This window comes from Chionomys nivalis, chromosome 1, assembly GCF_950005125.1.
Source record: "Chionomys nivalis chromosome 1, mChiNiv1.1, whole genome shotgun sequence".
In the NCBI taxonomy this organism is placed as follows: domain Eukaryota; kingdom Metazoa; phylum Chordata; class Mammalia; order Rodentia; family Cricetidae; genus Chionomys; species Chionomys nivalis.
In genome coordinates this window covers 12,866,897-12,882,909 of record NC_080086.1, presented here as the reverse complement: position 1 = coordinate 12,882,909, position 16,013 = coordinate 12,866,897, and positions in this window count along the sequence as shown.

Below are 16,013 nucleotides of genomic sequence, written 5' to 3'. Positions count from 1 at the left end.
TAATTTTTAATTAGAAAACACATACACAGAACATTGTGTGAACACATACATGTATGTGTATATAAAACACACAGAACATACAGAAGAACATTGTGGCATTTCAGACATACTTTCCTATAGTTGATCCCCTCCCCCACTCCTCTCCTCCACCTCTGGCCTGCCCACTCTACTTTCCAGTCATGTGTTTATTGCCTGCCCCTCCCCTCTGATAGGTCCCTTTTTAGTTTCTCCAACTCCTACCCACACTCATTCCCACATACACACATATATGAAATTCTGCATGTGAGGCACGGACATGTGTTATCTATAAACTGATATTTTTTGAAGAGTATTGGTTAGCTATTTTACAGCACAGATTTAGTCTGGATTTGTTTTATCTCTACCTTCTTACTCTTAGGTCTAGATTAAGTACTTCCGGTGGCCCATCTCACACGCTATAATTTATGAGTAAGGAGATGACATCAGTTTTCCTCATTGTTATTCTGATTATAAATTGAAATCACAGGTAAATGGAGTCATATTAATCAGGCTGTCCCTTGGGAAGATGTGGCTTTATCTTTATAATCATATAGGGATCATAACAAATTTCTCCAAACAAGTTTAGCACTTGGTTCGGTTTCAATGTAAAAATATAAATATACAAACACAAAAGTGAAGTATTTGTAAGCATACATAAACCCACATAAATGTAGATTACTGGTCTCAAATGGAATTATGGATTCTTAAAGCTTATACTGAAGGGTGAACTATTAAAGTCTCAACATTTTCTTTGCACATGCCGCCATTTATATCCATTATCCTTCCCATCACTGGACAGGATCAATTTTTACTGCATGAGTATTGTTTTTTTAAAAAGGATTTTCTTGTTTTTAGTTTATATGTGAGGCTTGCCTGCATGTGTGGGCACAGCATGGATGCAATGCCCACAGAGTCCAGAAGAGGGCATCAGACACCTTGGAACTGGAGTAACAGAGGTTGTGAGCTGCCACAAGGGTAGTAGGGACCAAACCCAAGTTCTCTTTAAGATCAGCTGGAGCTCACAACTGCTGAGACATCTCTCCATCCCTGAATACCTATTTCTTAAACAACAATTTTAGTGACCTTTACAAATTGTTTATTTAAGTTTATCTCTCAAGAGGAAAATCATTGTGACATTTCAGTTCTGATAGTCCGAGGACATCTAATGTTCAGAAACAAAACCCATCAGGCAAGGAACTTTGTGCATGGGAATCAAAGTGAAAAATCTGAAACTTGGGGATTGGATTTGTAGTCACATCAGATAGGCACAGACAGACAGATAGACAGACACACACAAACACACACATACAGACAAGCAGACACAAACATACACACGGAGACACACCACACAGGCACACCTATACATACATACATGCATTCATCAATGTACACTGTCATCACATACCTATACACACATAAAAACACATATACACACAAACACTAACGCATATACACCAATGCACACACAGACACACATGCACACACAGATATACACACTAGGTTTGAGCAACCATCTTACTGTGTCTGAGTCAGTGCCTTTGTGGTTTTAAATGGGGTTCTTGAAGGTTTTTATGTAGGGTAAGCATATGAACTAGCATGCCTTAAACAAGAATTCTTCCATGTAAACACACCAGTCATCTGTTTTAGTCACATGCAGTCAGTAGCTGAGCTTCCTCTCACTTTGAGTAGTAGCTACATTTAACCTTTGCCATTTCTCCCACTGTTTCTTTAAATTTCAAGTCTCAGATTCCCAGCAGGATGGATTGTGGCTATTCTAATATGTTTCTATCTAGTCCTTACTATTTAACAACCATTTGAAGGTAATTAGGAAAATGGATATGAAATCTCTAAGGTCTAAAATCTATGTATAAATGCAGAATCCACTTAAAGAAAAATAAAGTTCCCAAGGATTACCCATTTCAGGTTCCAAATTAAGCAATAGCTGTAAGTAAATTCAGAATAGTTTCTAACTAAGTTTTCGTTCACAAGAGAAGCTGTGTTGAGAAAACTATCAATGAAACTGGGTTGATGGGGAGAGGGGAGGGGCAGGGGTTATTTGCTCATCTTGCCTTTCCTGCATCAGGGAATTCTCACTTTGTCTATGGTCTGTGGCTGGTGACAGGAAACTGAGGGGTCCACACTGCTGACATTATACCTGTAACCTACGAAGGACACTAGTACCAATCAAGAGAGCCCCCAAAGGTTCATGTGTAAAAGTATTTAGACACTTAGGAGGCCACTCCTATCATACTGGAACCTTAGGCGGAGGACTCTAGTGGCACCTTCTAAGTTTCTGTGGGTGTCCCTTGAAGAGAATATTGGAACCTTAGTCCTGTCTCACATCTTTCCTGCTCCTGCGATGTGAACAGAGAGAGGACACTTTGTAGGTCCTGCTAACAAGAAAACTAGTATCTTATCTGTGCTTGGTTGTCTAGTCAACTGTCAAAGTATAATTGCACAACCTGTGCCCTGCTGTCATTAGTGGGGCACCTTAAAAACCTCTAAGAACAGCTAATAATTATCTCCAAAATCCAGCATTCTCTGATTCTATGTCTAGAAGTTTCTTTAGCCAACAAAGTGAAGAGAATGGAGTTTCTGGCCCACAATGCATTGCACTTGCACCCAAAGAACCATCCTAGGGTGTCTTGTTTGGCTTCTATAAACCATTCTTTCAAGGACTCTACTTTATAATTTACAATTTTAATAAATAGGATTTGGGGGTGTTGCATAGCTGAATCACCCTGACTTTTAGCCTCTTGCTTTGGTAGCTTCCAACAATCCATTTAGAAAGAGCAACACAAAACTCCTCTGATCATCTCCCCCCTGCCAGCCTGAAATGTCAGCCCTGTGGGATGTTGATAGGTCTCCCTGCTATGAGGCAAAGCAGTTCCACTTCCCGTGTACCTTTCCAGGTCCTTGATTCACTGTAAATTCTATGTAAACTGTTGAATTTGACAAGGAGGAGTTGTTGAAGGCAGACAACTGGGAAGGGTCGATGTTGGGTTGAATTTGGCACCAATCTCTCATTCTTGACAGTTCAAGTGCAAGATGGTGGATGAGCTATAGGAACCATGAGCCTCCTCAGTCAGCGAGTGCAGACCCTGACTCACATTTAATTCAGAAAAGCCTGACAGCCCCGCATGAGCTGTGAACTGTGAAAACGGAGAGATTAAGACTGTGTGCACGAGTGTGCCATTATTTCTTTCCACCGGACTTTAGGAAAATCCAAACCAGGACAATATGGACTCCAATACATCACCAAAAGATCGTCATTAGTGACTTCAAGAAAATATTACAGGCATGACACCAAGGCCACATGATTTTAGTGATTGACAGTTAAGAGGAAAATTAATGAAGGGTTAGAAGATAAAAATTCTACATCATTTTGCTTCAGTCACACACATCTACACTGTATTCACACAAGGCTGCCTATAATTAAGAAAAATGTTAAGATGGCAAGGTGGCTCAGCAGGTGTGGGCACCTACTAGCAAGTCTGATGATCTGAGTTCAATACCGGGATCTCACATCGTGGGAGGAGAAAACAGGCTCCAAGCTGTCCCGTGTCCTCCACATGTGCACACATGTATCAAACATGAATGCACATACATATAATAAGCATTAAAACTCTAAATGAGAAAAACTGTTAAGGCCAGGCAGTGGTGGTACATGCCTTTAATCCCAGCACTCAGGAGGCAGAGGCAGGAAGATCTCTCTGAGCTTGGGGCCAGCCTGGTCTACAGAGTTAATTCCAGCACAGTTATTGAAATAGTTTGGAATGTGAACAGAATATTGGTTTTGTAAAATGCCTCTGTCTCTCTCAGTCCTGGCCCTGAGACTTTCTTGTGCCTGAGATATCATCATGATGTTTAATTGCTGTTTGAGCCCCGTCTCTAACCTTAAATGCTTTGATGCATGGCCCACTGTGTCCATAGTTGATCCCACAGTCACCCTAAAGTAGTACACAGCATCCCTTGACACAGTAGCTGCACAAAGGCCTCTGTAGGGTTGAGGGGTCCTGACTGAGTCGGCTCTTATGTCGTCTAGAAATTGCTTGATGGCTGAGCAGTTATATATGTCTGGGTGCACCTGCACTTTGGGAATCAACTAAAAGAAGAATGATCTGAAAGGACCCCAACGAAGACTCTTGAAGACAACTCGAAGCTATTCTTTCTGTCTCATTGTCCATGACAGGACTTGGTAGATTCTGGCCTCTGAGGTAAATCTGTCTGTTAATGGTATTTAAAAATGATATGTTCTTGGAATACAGCTGTGTTTGTTTATTTTAATATTTTCTCCAACTTCTTTCCTGCCGCAATAGCAGAATGAAGTAAGCCTCTGCAAAGGAGACTTCCGCAACTCACAAGACAGGCATATTTACTAGCTGGTCATTCATAGAACAAATTTTCTGACTTTTGCTGCAGTTGGCTGACCTGGGAGTATCACCATGACTGTGACAAGGGAACAAGGAAGGAAATGGAGCCCTATAAACCACCCTCCAAGAAAACATCAGTGCACCATGCCAACTAACATGCCAATAGACAAAGAAAGTCACATGTCACACAACTGACCTCAGAATAAAAGGGTTTAGTCTCAGGTTTCCAAGTGAAAGCAGCATCAGCATCACAAGACACAGGGTAGGTGTGATGGAGGAGTGATTGATGGAAAAAACCGTTCATTCCCACTTTGTGATGCTGTTATGACGTTCTCTGCAGAGACAAGGACGAGCGTTGTTTAACTCTAAAACCTCATGGCATGAAGGCAGCCTTTGTTCTAATGCGTCAGTCATCATCTTATCAGATTAATTGTAACCCATGATATGCTCTGTGTGACAACAATGGTTGCCACTAAGCTTTAAAAAATGCAAGCGTATGAATTTGCAACATGCTGCCTTAGGAAGACAGATGGGATAGGAACAAATATTTGGATAGCCTTATCGCCTCTAGAACCAAGCTGGTTCCCAAACTGTGCCCCGTCTGTTCTCTTGAAATTATCATCTGCACCCTGCTCCCAACCAAACACTTCATAAAATTTAATGTTTTGTTTTCTATCGGTGTAGTCAATGCAGATCAGAAAGCATTACTGGCCTAAAGGTCATGGTCATGTTGGTGTTTGATGTAACAATTAATATTAGTCCATGGCTGATATTTGTCATGAAAATAAATACTACTTTAAATTTTTGTGTTACTCAATCTATAAACTTAATAGCCAAATGTGATAGTTTTTTTTTTCCCATTGTAACTTACCCTTTGTAACGTTATTTTTAAAGGTGGGACTCAAGAACTTATTCTAATGATTTCTTTCTCACCGGCCCACCTACGCACAGATGAATCACCTCATGCTCTCTCTATTACAACGCAGTAGATGACTGAAGTGATCAGTGACTGAGAATTCCGTTTGTTCTGGAGGAGGGGTTGGTCTACTCATTTCTAGCGATAGAATGGGAGCCTTACCATGCGGGAGTAATTACAGCAGAGAACCCGTAACCTCATTAAAGAGGTCAGAGATGATTTGTGAGCTAAATAGCATTTTGAGGATTTCATGCCTTAGAATAATAATGTTTAAATTAATTTTTTCTGAATCAATGTCATGTCACCCAAACATCACGGACACTCCAAAACATTAAATAAATATGGAGTTCTTCCTGTTTTAGGATTTTTTCTCCTTATTTTTTTTTTTCAGAAGGGGAATACATTGTGACGTGAATAGACCAGTCTTTGATAGATATTAGTGTCAGGTGTGGGAGCAACAGAAAGACCAGAAGCCAATGAGATGGAATTCCTTTTCCTATTCATTCTGCGTTTCCAAAATCTTGATCCTGCGAGTTAGATTCCTATAGGCCAAATCTCCATATACAAGCTAGGAAGAAGTCTTTAATTCTTCATGAAACTTTTTATTTTTATTAAAAATTTCCACCTCCTCCCCACCTCCCATTTCCCTCCCCCTCCTCCACTCTTCTCTCCCTCCCTCTCCAGTCTAAAGAGCAGTCAGGGTTCCCTGCCCTGTGTGAAGTCCAAGGCCCTTCCCCTTCCATCCAGGTCTAGGAAGGTGAGCATCCAAACAGGCTAGGCTCCCACAAAGCCAGTACATGCAGTAGGATCAAAACCCAGTGCCATTGTCCTTGGCTTCTCATCAGCCCTCATTGTCCGCCATGTTCAGAGAGTCCGGTTTTATCCCATGGTTTTTCAGTCCCAGCCCAGGTGGCCTTGGTGAGCTCCCAATAGATCAGTCCCACTGTCTAAGTGGATGGGTGCACCCCCTTCATGAAACTTTTTACTAAGAACCTCCCATGTGGTAGGCGCTTGGTGTACAGCCCTGAAGAGACAAGGGTTTGTAAAGAAATCAAAAGAGCTCATTAAAATAACCAAAATCAAACTATACATGGGATCCTCTGGCAGGATCCAATTCACTATAGTCTGTTAGTCAAATCTGCCTTGGCATGCTTCAGTAGAGACCACAGGATGAAACGGTGTTTTACTAATAAACATTTGTAATCAGTTTAGTGTCGAAGACATTAGCCATGAGTGAAGATTCAAGAGTTACATCTTCTGGATAAAATTTTCTATTTTCTTATTAGCGGACCTGAATTAAGAATGAGAGAGGAATAGAGAGAGAGAGGAAGAAGAAGAGGAGGGGGAGGGGGAGTAGACTGACTTTTTTCCAGGACAGCTTCATCTACATTGTGAGTTTCAAGCTGGCCATGGCTATAGAATGAGACATGGTCTTGAAAAACTAAGAGAGAAAGAACAGAGAGAAGTCCATCATTATTGTCATTACACATAGAAGCACACCATATCATTGTAGCTATTAGTCTGCTCTTGTTTTCTGGGTTCCTTTGTGAGGCACTAGTTTCTGTCTCTTGACTCATAAAGTCTGAAATATTTACTAGTACTCTTTATAAGACATGGGGGCCTGTGATGCACACAGTTGCTTAAGACGTTATAGGAGAGTGAGTTATCTAACTGTTTGGCACATACTAACTGGTCCTAAGACTTAATCAAAGCAACTACAGTGATAATGACTTTCCTTTTCACAATAAGAGCGCTGGAGATTTATAGGTATAGAACATGCTGAAATCTTGAAAAGTTGGGCATTCTTCTAGGAGAAAGGAAAGGATGGCTATTTTGATAACTTATCAAAGATTATGGTGTTATCGTTCCTATTCTTGAGGAATTCTGACCTCTTTTTTTTGTCAACCATGTTCTTCAGGGAGTTACAGTCTCTCTTGCTTGCCTATCAAAGTTCCCATTGCAAATTTCCCATCCCACTGCCCCTTCTTCCTGGTATGTGCTCTCAGTCACATCACAGACTCTCTGCACCTTTTTAGCGCTAAGACGAAATGAGAAGCACCTGAGCAAAAAGGTACCAGCTACTCACTGGGGAAGATAGGGACCCAGTGCTTCCTGTTTATCTGGGGCTCTTTGTTGAGTTCTAAATGTATATCTTACTGAAAATGGACCATCAGGGCTGGTGAGATAACTGAGTTTTTAAAACCACTTGCCACAAAAATCTGACCAAATGACTTCTTACAGTACTAAGAATACCACATGACTGCCATATATATCCTCTCTATTTTAACTAAAATTAATTGTTTATGTTTATTAATTGTTTGTGTTGTATTTCAAGCACCAGGGAGGTGGAAACAGGAAGTCTGTGGGACTCACTGATCAGCCAGCATAGCCTATTTGGCAAACTTCAGGTCATTTTTGAGACATGGTTGTCTCAAAAAACAAAAGACAAAATACCCGAGGTGCTTGTCTCATGAGCAATGACATTCTGTCCTCGAGCTTCTGCAAACATGGAGAGAGAGAGAGAGAGAGAGAGAGAGAGAGAGAGAGAGAGAGAGAGAGAGAGAGAGAGGAGAGAGAGAGAGAGAGAGAGAGAGAGAGAGAGAAGAGAAAAGAAAAAAAAGTCATGGAAGTGGACACCTCTCCAATGCCTAAACTTTGAATTACGCCCCCTGGTGGCTGAGTTTTCACCACAGGCTGAGGTTTCACTGTTACTGTGATGAAAACTAGATTTTTATTGAAGGTTTGGGAGGCAAGGTCTCTCTCGTTTTGGTTATAGTAAATGGATAGAACTCACGACAGCTCCAGCGTGAGGCTATGAAATCAATTCTTTCTCAGAAATGGTAGCTAAAACCATTCCTGTTAATCACATCAGAAGCCAAGTCTTTATGCCAACAGAGCGGACGACGACTTTAGAAACAAAAATTAGAAGCAAACGAAGAGGAGTTCAGAAAGAGCTGACAATATCTGCAGCTAATTCAACATTGTTGTTTTCTTTCTGGGACATGTAGAGCCACGGTGAGAGCTCACACCTCCCACGTTCAGTGCAGTCATGGTGATTGCTTTTAAAACTGTGCCTAGTTTCCTGATGCATTTAAACTGTTAGTGTTTCCAGTGAAAGTGGCATGGGATTCCACTTGGGGCCTCCGTGTCTTCTCACTGTTCTGCCATACAAACAGGTCCTAAATCTATTAATTAAAAACCCATTCAAAATCCCTCTACTCAAAACAGAATCAGTAAGCATTACAGCTAGCATCCTGATTAGAGTTTTGAGATGCATTTCTAAATAGAAAAAAAAAAATATGATTCCTGCTTTTAAGCACTAACTCCAAATAAAATACTAGACAAAATATATGGAAATGATTTAGAATAAGATTTATTGGGGCACCCTTTACTGCAGCAAAAGCACTTCAAGTCCTTAAAATATTCCCCAGGAGAGAAATTCGATGACTCACGCAAAGTATTATTATGTAGCTATAATAAGGAGAAGACCCTGGGTGTGCTGCTATGGCTACCATGGAGCAATATAAAGGATACAAGAGGATTGTGATGCATGTGAGCTTGCAGTCTAAAAGCCACAAAAAGACAAACTGTGAAGTTCAGAAACAAGTAACAAGGTGAATTTTCTTAATATTTCCTTTGGGAGCTACAACCTTCTGAAGTGTATGTTGCATAGTAACCAAATGAAATATAGTTAGCCTTTTTGTTGAAGTGGGAGCGGCGGGGCTGCGTCCCTGGCACCCGGCCGCCCGCATGGCTTTACCTGAAATAATTACACAGAAACTGTATTCTTTTAAACACTGCTTGGCCCATTAGCTCTAGCCTCTTACTGGCTAGCTCTCATATCTAGATTAACACATTTCTAACAATCTGTGTAACACCACGATCTGGGCTTACCAGGGAGATCTTAACCTGCGTCTGTGTCTGGTGGGCGAATCATGGCGACTCACTGACTCGGCTTCTTTCTCCCAGCATCCTGTTCTGTTTACTCTGCCTATCTTAATTCTACCCTATCAGAGGCCAAGCAATTTCTTTATTAATTAACCAGTGAAAGCAACAGATAGAAAGATGACCCACCTCCATCACCTTCTTATAAAGCAGCATAAATGAACAGAGAGGATACCTCCATGAGAACCCTTCTGGTGACACAATTCCCACCAAGAACCTGTCCCAGGAGACTTGACAGTATAATGTCTTGGAGAACAAAAACAGAATAGCAAGAATATCACTGGCAGTTGAGAAAATATCATTCTGAAACTAAGATATGCATTGTGGAGTAAAATGAAAAAAGTAGTTAAACTAGAGTTATTAAAATCAGAATTTGAGGCAGGACATATATGGATTACAGAAATGAACTTGAATAAGCAAAAATAAAAGAATTATATATATATATATATATATATATATATATATATATATATATATATTGTTTTTTCGAGACAGGGTTTCTCTGTAGCTTTGGTGCCTGTCCCGGAACTAGCTCTTGTAGACCAGGTTGGCCTCAAACTCACAGAGATCTGCCTGCCTCTGCCTCCCGAGTGCTGGCATTAAAGGCGTGCACCACCACCACCTGGCAGAATTCCATATTTTTAAGTTTGACCCAGAAGTATTAGTTTGAACTGATACTGTGTTTTATCGTGTGTGTATATGTTTGTGTGTGTGTGTGTGGTGTATTTATCTACTAAAAAGAGCTAACAGCCAGATGCAAGAAACGTAGGATGGACCAGTATGACCTGACAAATGGGGAAGAAGAATACTATTCAAGATTTCTGTTGGCATGTCAAAAGGACTGTAGTTAAATATATAGGTTCTATGTCAATAAATTGTCATATGACAAAGATCTTTAAACTAGGTAGTCATATATATATATATATATATATATATATATATACACATACACATATACATGTGCACACACACATACAGACTAATTTGAATATTGGGGATCTTGCTTTTCTTTTAAAACATTGCAAGAATTTATCCTACTTTTTCCTTATAAATTAAGCCTGAGCATAACCAATAGTTGATGAGAGGGAAATGCCTTTTTGTGGAAGCAAACCAGCTAATAATTGAAAAAATAATTTATCTTTTCAACACCTAATGAGATAATGGATTTAAACAAAGATTATCAATGACTGTTAACAGAAAAACTAGACAGCCAGAAATTATTTACTCCCAAGAGACTCACACAACATCATCCATAAAACTAGGGATAAAAGCCAAGAAAACTCTCCAGAAGTCTCCATGAAATGAGAACTCAGACTGAGAACTGCCCACAAAAGAAGCTCATTTTTCAATAAAGAATTGTGGAGAGAAGATGGAGAGACAGAGAGCTATGCAGGAAAAAAATTTCTATCAATGGAAAGAAGTGGGATGAGGTATGGATGTTGCTTGAATTCTAATTACAAAACAAAACTATTAAAGAACTATGAATCATTATTGAATTTTGGTATTAATTTTGGAATTAATATAATTTTGGCTAGAAGCAGGAAGAGGGAACCACACATCCTCCTCTGTCTCTCTCCATCCATTCCTTTGAGACACAGTCTCTCTCTGAGCCTTCACTGTGCTAGACTGGAGCACCAGCAATGGCGCCAGCAATCCTCCTGTCTCTATTCCTCTCAAAGATCAAGAAAGATGTCTGGCTTGTTACCCTGGTGTGCAGCAAGCATTCTTTTGTTTGTTTGTTTGTTTGTTTTTATTCATTTTCCATTACAACCACAGTTCTTCCTCTAAACCCAAAAGAATTATATGCTGTCTGCTGAACTAATATTTATAAGTTCCATAGAGGAAGGCATATATATGTATATATATATATATATATACATATAATCTTGAGTTCTTTTTAGTTGATACTATGCATAGCAAAGCTTTGCATTTTTCCAAGTCCCTGTTCTTTCTCTCTTAAAGTGTGTAGAGGTCAGATGGGGTAGGAATTCAAATATATAATATTCTGTGTGTTTCCATGTGAATAGCAGAGATCATATCTTTGAAATATATTCACCCAGTAATACAATGACTCTTTTGAACTACTCTGGATATTTACTTATTTATTTGTTTATTTATTTACCATTAATGTTATGCCTTGAGACGTTAATAACTCAAAGGAAAGAGAGAATATGTACTCTGAGAATGAAAAGTTCACAAATCAGAGCGGATGCGAGTGGAACATAGGTAAATGATTCATTTATAAAACACAGGAGTGCTCAGTTGACAGAGCGTTTGCCATTGAACTGCAAGAGCCTGCCTTTGAGCTTCCAGAACCTAGGTACAGTAGTGCACCTCTAACCCCAGAACTGGGGAGACAGAGACAAGTGGATATTTGGGGTTTCCTGGCCAGCTGGTCTAGTCAAATCTGCAAGCTCCAACTGCAAGGAGAGACAATGTCTCGCAAATAAAGGGAGAGTGATGGAAAAAGACACCCAGCAGTGACCTCCAGTCTCTGCACACAGAGAGCTCTAAGATGTTCCCAGAGTCCACGAGCACCTGGATTTTGTAAGTAGGTGTGTTCTCACAGAGGACTGTGTCTGCCTATAATTGCATAAAAAGTACCATCCATCCAATTCTGACTCCTTGGATCTATATATGTGACGTTATAGAGAACCAGAGTTTTAAAAGATGGGATTAGAGATTTGCAGATGAGCCTGGACCAGGTTTTGATCAAGTGGTGCATCTGAAAAGGAGACCAACAGAGGGGCACAGAAGGCCGAACAAGTGGAGGAGGAGACAAGCTGGAGTCAGGCAACTGCAATCCAAGAAACAGCAAGAATTTCAGATGGTCAGAAGCCTGGAACAAAGTCTGCAGTGGATTCTTCCTTCAAACTCAGGCCAAACCAGCCCTGTTGACAAGATTTCAGGCTTCTGTCTGCCAGGATGCAAAGGGAACACATTTCTGCTTTAGATCACTAAGTCGGTGGTCCTTTGTTCTGATAGAACTGGGGACTGAATCTGCCTCACCTCTCATAGCCCACTCTGGGAGGGTCCCATCTTGCAAAGTTCCTCTGAGCTGATTTTGATAGTTGACTTGACTGGACTTGGCACCATGGGAATGTCTAAGAGGGAATTTCCAGAAAGGCTCAACTACGTAGGAAGACCCACTGTGCTGTGGGTGGTACCATCTCTTAGGGTAGCTCCTCAGCCCCATAAAACTCAGGAAAATGTGCTCAACATCAACATCCATATTTCTTCATCTGCCTCCTGAGTTACCTGCAGTGTTACCAGCTGCCTCAGACTCCTGACGCCATGTCTGCCCTTCCTGATGGGCCTGGGCCCTCTTAAATCAGCCTCTCTAGCAAAAGCTGTCTTTCTTAGCTGTTTTTTTTTTTGTTGTTGTTGTTGGTATTTATTACAAAAAGGAGAAAAGTTAGTGATACAGAACCCAAATCCAATGTGAGGATGGCAGGAGTAAAGTAACAGCCCAGGGGTGGTTTGGAAGGGAGGGTCCAAAGATCACAAGCATCTCATTCTTGGTTCTCCTCACTGATGGTTGTCTGGAGGCCAGGAATGATGGTTGAGGGATTCAGGAGACAGCCAGCATCAGAGCACCAGCAAGGGCTACCCCAGCCATCTCCTTTGTAGTGTGGACTTGATGGAAGTTCTAAGGGAGGTTGTAGGTGGACAATACAGGTGGAGATAAGAGAAGGAGTGGAGTGGGGAGGAGAGGGAGACAGGTCAGAAGTAATGTACTGAGAGAAGAGACCATGGGTGTCTCCAGCCTGGGCTTACTAGAATGAGATTAGGTTCAATAGCAGCTGTGTCCACAGAAGTAGAACTGAGCCAGTGTTTATCAGAGAAGCAGACGCCAGAAGACAACTGAACACGGGGACTTGAGTCAGGACTCTCCAGAAACAACTTCTTCCTGTATTCCATTTTCACTTTGACAACAAGAAGAATGTCAAAGAAAAGAATTAATGAGTGGTGTGCAGTGCAATAAGACCAAAACCCAACGAATGAAAAAGACAAGGAGAAATTTAATCGGCATGAGCAGAGAAAGTGAAAAATTTTTTATGTTATAAATGTAGTGAGTGTTGAAGCTCTGGAGGGAAAGCTGTGAGATCATAGGTAGAAATGTCCTAAAGTCCCCTTTATGAAGGCTTAGCAAAGTGGCTCAGAGGCTAAAAGTTTTCGCAGTAAAGCCCGATGACATGCAATCTGTCTCTGGGACCCACGAGGTAGAAAGGAGAGATCTGACTCATACAAATTGCCCTCTCCTCTGACCTTCGCACAGATCCTGTGATGGAGGCACACACACACACGTGCACATACACACACATGCATATACACATAGAGTAAAGTACAATGTAATACATGTTAAAATTCCCTGTAGGTACATGAATTGTAATATATAATATTTGACCTTGTGATACATGGAGATAGCAAAAATTACCAGTTGAGACTTTCATGATTATTCTTAAACAAAATCTATAATGATTTTTTATAGCTAACAATTTAGAATTAACTTATTTTCCATCTGTCTTCATGCAGAAGAATCAAGTTCAGGCAGCTGCAACTGAATCTAAAGCAGCTCCCATTCCACAAGCACCACCCAGGAGAAGCCTGCCTATGTGCTGGTGACTGCTTCCATTTGGCCTTGGTGACTGCTGCATGGTTCACCATCATTCTCATGAAGAGCTCCAAGGAGGCTGATTGATAGGTCAGGGTGCGTGGAGGGTCGCTTTGAAAATGTATGGTGCAGTTTGGATCTCTGTAATTCACAAGTGCCACATCTGCACATAGCTTGCTAGATAGAGTATAAAAATAGCTGTGTGAGGGCGTTCTACGTGGATGCTTTCCTGAGCACACAGTTCTGCAAGTTCTGCTTTCTGCCCTTACTCTGCCTTGTTTGGCTATCCAGCATCTTGGGTGTTAAGGCTTCTTTCCCAGGGAGGTGGCTCTGTTGTCTTCCAGTGCTTGTCAACCTTCAAATGCAGTGACTAAGGAGCCCGGCTATGTGGCAGAGATCAAGAAATAAATCTAAAGCACCGAGGTAGTGAGCAGTGTAGAATTCCCGAACTCTTTTGGAGCAGACTGGTAACTTCCCACTGCCACTAGATGTCCCTCTGTGGCTTTTCTTTTGGACAGCACTGCTGTGCACAGGGCAAGTCATTTCGGCTCTGCCGGATGGAAGAAAAGTGCTCTGTAGGCTCGAAGGAAGCAGTTTACATTGGGATGTTATCCAAGCTGTGACCGCCACCATCACGTAGCCCTCTTATGCATGTCGTTATGATGCAGAAAGCAGGGCACTCTGTACAGAGGTCAGGAAGTCTTGCCAACTTTCACTCACTAAACTTTGCCACCCTACTCTCAGTAACCCAGACCAAAGCTTCTAAGACAATGTTGAATGAATAACTAGTTTTGTGTTTGTATGTCAGGATGGGTACCAGTCTGTGGAGGTGTGGGTTGGTGTGTGCATGGGTATGTACATGTGCGTGTGTGCATGCATGCATTTGTGTGTGAGTGTGTGTGCTGAATGTGTGTATGAGCTGAGTGTGATAGAGGTCCATGTCTGATATTGTTCCTCAGTAGCCACACACCTTGACTTGCAGACATAGTCTCTCACTGGGACCTCAGGTTCACTGATGCTAAAGATCTGTTCTCGCCTCCCTGGCTCTGGGATTTCAATAGTGTGAGACCACAACAGACTTTTCATGCGGCTTCTGGGGATTGGATTCAGGTTATCATGCATGGATGGGAAACATTTTACTGAGTTCCATCCCTAGACTCATAGATTACTCTTTAAACACTTTTTTGTGCTTCTGATTTCTTGCAGCCCAATAAACAGTCTGACTGTTCCCAATCAGAATTTCTGCCACATGCCACTCAGCACAGGAGTCTGACTGCCCCCCAAACAGTTTTCTTACTGATTAATCCTGCTTACCAATTCTGTGCTCAGATTTCTGCATTCCTTACTTTTCTTTTTGCCTTTTGACAGGAAGCAACTTAAGGGAATAGGGTTTATTTTGGCTGAAATTTGGGAGGGGGGTGTTCAGTTGATTGTGTTAGATAAAGTATGGTGTCAGTGGTGTGAGTTGGCTGGACATGGTGCATTTGCAATCAGGAAGCAGAGAGAAGGCAGGGAATGGGACCAGGCTTGTGGAAATCTCAGGATTTGACCCCAGTCACCTCTGTTGAAGTTCCACTTTTTAAAGGTGCCACAACTTTCCAAGAACAGTAGGACCAGCCGTTGACCAAGGATTGACAGGAGCCTGTTGGGGCCCTTCACATTCTAATCTCGACAAATCAGCAATAGTAAGATGTCTATTTACAAGTTTGCTATTTGTGTTATTGCAGGCTGGCTAGAGAAGCACACTTTGATTGGCACTGACCTTGGCTAATTTGGCATCTTTGAAGAAAAGCAAGTGCCCACAAGCAACCAGACAGGAGTGGGTGGTGCTCACAACAGCTTAGAAGATTCAAATGGAGTCATGCTCTGTGAGTGTCTGTACTCTGCAGCTCCTGCCCTGGGCCAGTGTGGTCCTTCTGCCCTTGGCCAGGTGTGATCCTTCTGCCCTTGGCCAGGTGTGGTCCTTCTGCCCTGGGCCAGGTGTGGTCCTTCTGCCCTGGGCCAGGTGTGGTCCTTCTGCCCTTGGCCAGGTGTGATCCTTCTGCCCTTGGCCAGGTGTGGTCCTTCTGCCCTGGGCCAGGTGTGGTCCTTCTGCCCTGGGCCAGGTGCAGTCCTTCTGAATCACTGCAGAGTTTATTTGACTGAA